The following is a 6,841-nucleotide window of genomic DNA, read 5'->3' as shown; positions in this document are numbered from 1 at the left end:
TTCCCTCCCAACTTTTCATATAAACAAAAAATAAAAAATTTTAATTTTAATTTTAATTTAAAGTCACATAAGAATGTGACTATTCCCCTAAAATCCCTCTGTTCTCTTTCTCATATATTTCTTCTCCTACTCCATTCTCCCCTGTCCCTTGCCTCAATTAATTATTTTAATTTTCTTTTCCATCCATGCAATCCCACCCACAACCAAATCCATCTGTCCAACCTTATGGAGCACCTAGACCCTTATGGCCTCTGCTTCAATTAATTTTCTCTCTTTCATGCTTGGGTTTTTCTCTCTCAAGGTTGAAAAGATCAAAAACCCTCACCTACTACAATTGATAAGTATGAAAGCTATGAAAGAGCACTATCTATTTGATTCTTGTGGTTAGTATGGATTTTTGTCTTTATTTTGCTACATATTAGAATTTTGATTTGATAAAAATGAAGAAAAAGTATCATAGAACCCTCAATCGCAATCAATTGTGGGAAAAGCAAATTGATATTACTGCTATTTACCTTTTTCTCTACTATTTGAGGTTGTAAAAAGTCATTATTAGTGTGATTCGTCTCTCTCATTTATATAGCATATGATAGCTGTTTCGAAGGTCGACGCTACTATGAAATAACAGCCATTATACCACTATCCAACCGCTATTGGAAACCATGATGAGGAGTATGGTGATAGTTATGAAGATATTGTTGACCAATTTGATTACTTATGAGGGAAGAATCTGAAAGGTAAAGTTAAAAAAAAGAAACCAAAAAACTAGAAATGGAGTAGGAAAAAGGTTTCAAGGGTTTCATTGTGTATTCTTAATCCCTCTATGATCCTTGAAAAAGATAATAGCATCTCAGATAATGATATTCGATGGTTAAATTCAATAAATAGAAATGGGACCATCAAAACCTAGGAGCTTGGGAAATGTCTTGGAATTTCATTTAATGGTGATGAAGAAATTATTATTGAAAAGTTAATGGAATTGGAATGAGGATTTAGATGATAATGCTAGCAGCTACTGTTCAATAGTTGGCTCATGGTGGTTCTATGTCTTATGATGATGTGGCTGATTCTCTATCAATGAATCATTACTTGATATCTATCTCTAAATCCATAAATATATCCTTTTCTTACTTTTCATGATTAGTTGTCTATAAGTGTGGTGGGCTTTTTCATAGTTAGTCATATTTTAAATTCCTATTTTTGTATCTTGATTGCCCCTGGATTTTTTGGAGAAATTGTAGGGTGCTTTTCTTCATTTTACTTTTAGGTGATCTTTGACACTCATATGGGTTTGTAATGGTACCAGGGATTATGTTTTCACTAGTCTTGACTAGTTTTGTAACCTTCTGTTTACTTTAATAAATTTTGGCTTAAAAAAAAAAAAACACTTGTAAAGCTTCCTTCCTCTATTCTACCTTAGGTTTATGTCTCTTTTATACAAATAAAAACCATTTATCTAATCCTAAATATAAGATAATAATAAATTAAAATTTTAAATAAAATAATAATAGATATTTCAGGGACTAATCTCACTGAAATATTAGTGGATGAGGATGAAAAGAGTTTTAAAAAAATGTTTTGGCAACTTTGACCCAAAAACAAACACATGCAAAGTGAGACAAAACATGCTAGCAAATAACGTGGAAAAATGCTATGTGATGGAAGTGGTAGTGGAAAAACTATAATGTCCCTCATGTAGAATTAGCTGGTATGTAGGATACCAAAACTAAATAACAAAACATGTAAACGTAGTGCTGCAAGCAATTAAAAAAAAAAGACAAGGTAGGTACGGAGGTAAAAAAAGTTGGAAAAAACTGTTAGGCCAAATGGCCTTTAATCCAATCAAGCCAGCGAAAGCAAAACCAAACAATTAATCAAACGCACAAGAGATAATAATTTAACATGGTTCGATTCAATCAACCTACATCCATGGATAAGAAATAAGATCCACTAGTTGTAAAGAATTATGATCATACATTAAAATATATCAATTACTTAACAATCAATATCCATAGACCCTCTCAATCTCCTCTAGTCCTATAGAGTATTCTCAACCCAAACAGACACATAACCATGTGCACCTTTTCAACACAACTAAACACATACCCATATGTACTCATACATCATACCTATATGGACCCTTTCAGTCTCTTTTAGTCCACTCACAAACAAACATATACATCCATAAGACGTAAAGCCCCAGTACTCCTATAGGGTGTCTATCCCACAAAACCCTACAACTCTCTTACATCTTTTTCTCATACCTAACCCTATAGAGACTCACTTATTTATAACCATACAAACTTATCTATTAAGAATCCTTTTTCTCTTAAAATTTTTCTCCTACAAGTCAAACTTGCCTATCTTTCTCTTAAAATTCTTATTTTACAAGTCTTTTTATCCATCAAGCAATATTTGGCCAATCCTAAAAAAAATCTCTAACAAATCCCAAACAGATCTTCTATGGGATTTGAGTCATTATTCCTAACAATCTTTACCTTGAGTTAAATTTCATCAATCATATGTCTTCATGCTAGACATGCTTGGCTCTACCTATAATGGAAGTCTCACAATCATTTTTTCTTGTATGCCTTTACGTTTCATACAAATCGATCTTTAAAATATGAACTCGAACTTCTTCTTTGAATCGAGCTCTTCTAAGCTTGCATTTTTTCATGTCTCGAACCATGCTCTAATACCACTTGTTAGACCAAATGGCCTTCAATCCAATCAGACTAGCGAAAGTAAAACTAAACAATTAATCAAACACATAAGAGATAACAATTTAACATGGTTTGGTTCAATCAACCTATGTCCACGGATGAGAAACAAGATCCACTAGTTATAGAGAATTACGATTATACATAAAAACATATCAGTCACTTAATAATTAATACCCATAGACCCTTTCAATCTCTTCTAATTCTATGGAGTATTCTGGACCCAAACAAATATATACCCATGTGCACCATTTCAACACAACTAAACACATACTCATATGCACCCATACATCATACTTATGTGGACCCTCTCAATCTTTTCTAGTCTACTCACAAACAAACATACACATTCATAAAAACGTAAAGCTCTAGTACTCCTATGGGGTGTCTATCCCATAAAATCTTACAACTCTCTTACATCTTTTTCTCATACCTAATCCTATAAACACTTCACTTATTTATAACCATACAAACTTATCTATTAAAAATCTTTTTCCTCTTAGAATTCTTCTCTTACAAGTCAAACTTACCTATTAAGAATCCACTTTCTCTTAAAATTCTTCTTTTGTAAGTCTTCTTGTCCATCAAACAATATCTAACCAATCCAAAAAAAAATCTCTAACAAATCTCAAACAGATCTTCTATGAGATTTGAGTCATTATTCCTAACAAAAATACAAAAGTGCTTTAGAGAAGGAACCAACCAGAGATATATTGATGTTGGAAGAAAAAAAGTATGTTGATCAGGCACCGAAGCAAAAGAAGAATATGAAGAAAAGGTGCCACAAATCAAATAAGCAACATAAGTGTGGATGAGGGCATAACTAAGAAGAAAGGGATGAAATGGCAATGATTGGATGCTAATCCCGCCTAATACAATGAAGTGCCTAGCATGGAACTACTGTAGGCTTGAGAACCCACGGGTAATTCATGTGCTACAACAACTGTTGAAAAAAAAAGATCCTCATATAGTATTTCTAAGTACGACAAAACAACATGTTCAGAAGTTATATATAATAAAACGTAAATATTGGATTAGTGAATTTAGAAAGCAGTAGTGAGGGCCTGGCAATGCTGTGGAAAAAAGATATCAACCTTAACTTAGTAAGTTACTAAAAAATCCACACAGATATAGAGGTAGTGAAGGATGATGAAACATGAGGTTAGCATATAAATAACTTTTATGGAGAGGTTGATGTGCGATGGAGAGAGATGTCATGGAATTTATTGAGGAATCTAACTACTCAATCAAGCAAACCATGGCTTTTTATAAGTTATTTTCATGAGATCATATGGATGCATAAAAAATCAAAGGGACAGACAAGACAAGAAAAGCAGATGAAAGATTTTAGGGATGCATTAACAGAAGCTAGACTCGAATATCTTGGTTTTAGTGGTAGTTGACATCGCACATAACGTGAGAGAGAGACTTGATAGAGAGGCAAAAAATCCAAGATGGTGGGAGAGGTTTCTTTTCTTTTCAGTACATCACTTTACTACATTTGTGTAAGACTACGAGCCTACAGTAGTCAATACAAAAAGAAACAAATCGAAGGGAGGAAGGAAAAAAAGAAATAAGTTTTACTTTGAGGTAATGTGGGCAAAAGATAATAAGTGTGAACAATAAATCCTTTAGGCTTGGAATATTGCCAATCATAAGTGTGTGCTAAAGAGGATTAATGTCATGGGTAGAAATCGTAAAGCATAGCATGACGTAAAATACCAAAGTATGCAAGCCAAGGTTGACATGTTGCAGACAACCTATAATAAACTAAGAGTTTACTAGCCAGTAAGGAAAGATTACAGAATAGTGCAGGAATAAGGAATGAGCTAAATGCTATTAGAAAAGTGGGGTCTAGTCCCATGGGTTATTTGACTATTCAAAGGCCATGGGCCTTGTGTTTTTAGGCTTCCTTAAGAGAGCCCTACATAAAAAAAGGTGAGGGCTGGTTTTTTATTAAAAAAAAAGAGGGAGAAATAGAGAAGGTGCCGAAGAGTAAAAAGGCAAAGCCAAAAAATATAAAGAAAAAGAATAAGGGAGAGTTGGTTGAACGAAAGTCGATCCGTAGTCTGATTGAGCTAAAGTTTTATCAACAAGTTTATGATTCAGAGTTCTACATTCTAAATAGTGAAGATTCGATTTGAAACTTTCTAGGGACAAATCCAAGGTGAATTTGTTGAGTTACCTATTTGGTGAAATTTTTCCAATTGTCTTTCTAGCTGTTGATTAGCTCTAGTTTTAGCTAGAGAAGAACTTTGTATATATATTATTTGAGATTTTTCTGGTGATCTGTGATTTTTTTTTCTACACTAGAGAGTTTTTTCACATAAATCTTGGTGTGCTTTATTTTTCTTGTATTTTTTATTATTGATTATTGTCTATTACTATGGGTTTATTATAATATATTACTTTTGCATTGTTGTGTTTATTGCTTCAGGCCCAATAAGTGGTATCAAAATGAAAGTATGAGACATCAATACAGAAACAACCTAAGACAGAAGTAAATTTTACTTGAGATTATAAAGGGTGATACAGGTTTCATGATAAAATTGACAGCATCAAATTATTCAATTTGGAAGCCTATGATGGAAGATCATTTATACTGCAAAGATTTGTATGAGCTAGTATTGGTTGATTCAACTAAACTAGTAGATATGAAAGATGAAAGATAAAAGAAGTTAGGTAGAAAAACGTTGGCTACAATAAAAAAATAGGTTGATATCAACATATTCCATCATGTAACACAGGAGACAGATGTCCACACTATTTAAGAAAAATTGGCAGCATTGTATGAGAGAAAAATAGGAATGAATAAAATTATGCTTGTTAAAAAGCTTGCAACTTTACAATACATGGATGGATGATCGATTACAAAGCACTTGAGTAATCTTCAAGATATATTTAATCGGATAACTACTATGAAGCTTAAGATAGATGATGAAATGAAGGCATTATTTCTTTTGGGTTCATTGTCAAATAACTGGAATACTCTAATTGTGACTTTTTTTAATTTAGCTCATGATTATAATGTGACATTAGAGATCGCAAAGAAAAGTATGCTTAATGAAGAAGTAAGATGAAAAGGTTCAGGCCCTGGGAATCAAGCTCTGATCACAAAGAACATGGGTAGAAATATCGATAGAGGTCAAAACTCAAAAGGCCATAATAAGTCTAAACATAGATCCAAGTCTAAAGATAAAGTGAAGTGCTTCCATTATGGTAAAACAAGTCATATAAAACGATGCTGCGAGATCTTGAAGGAAAAGTGGAAAGATGAAAAAAATAAGAGTTCAAATGATGGTAATATTGCAATAGTGAATTCAAATAGTGATTCAATTACTTTGATTTGTACACATAATGATTGTAATCATGTTGGTAATCCCAATATTGAGTGAATAGTTAACATAGGAGCAGCATATCATTGTGTTCTTAAAAGAGAATTGTTTACAACTTACAAATTAGGACATTTGGATTACACCAAGATGAAAATATGTCAGAGATTATTAGGATTGGTTATATTGCTGTACAAATTAGTACAAACTACATGTTGACTTTAAAAGATGTCGGACATATTCTAGATATGAGAATGAACTTACTTGCTATTAATGTCTTTGATAAGAAATGATATAAGAGTTGACAAAAGAATGAAAAGTGAAAGCTTCTCAAAAGATCTATGGTAGTTGCAAAGGGAAGTTATGTTGCACAATGTATAAGACATGAATACAATTGAACGGTAACCAAATAAATGCCGTTAACGATGATGTTTCAGTAAAATTATGGCACAAGAGGCTAGCACACATGAGTGAGAAAGGGTTATAGGTTTTGACAAGGCATTTTCTCATTCCCTTGACCAAAGTTACATCTCTCGATTCATGTGATCATTGTTTGTTTGGTAAATATCGTAGAGTTTCTTTTCTTAAGAGTTTGTAAAGAAAAAAAAATAGATTAAAGTTGATTTATTCTTACATATGTGGTCCCATTGAGGTTGAGTCATTAGGTGGTAACAAGTATTTTGTTATTTTTATTGATTATACTTCACATAAGATTTGGGTGTATATGTTGAAAAATAAAAGTCAAGTATTGTAGTATTTTTAAAAATTTCATACCATGGTAAAAATGAT

Source organism: Durio zibethinus, chromosome 25 (genome assembly GCF_047325235.1).
Source record: "Durio zibethinus cultivar Kanyao isolate XHJ-2024 chromosome 25, ASM4732523v1, whole genome shotgun sequence".
NCBI classification, from domain to species: Eukaryota; Viridiplantae; Streptophyta; class Magnoliopsida; order Malvales; family Malvaceae; genus Durio; species Durio zibethinus.
The sequence above is the reverse complement of the archived record's forward strand: the minus strand, read 5'-3'. Positions refer to the sequence as shown.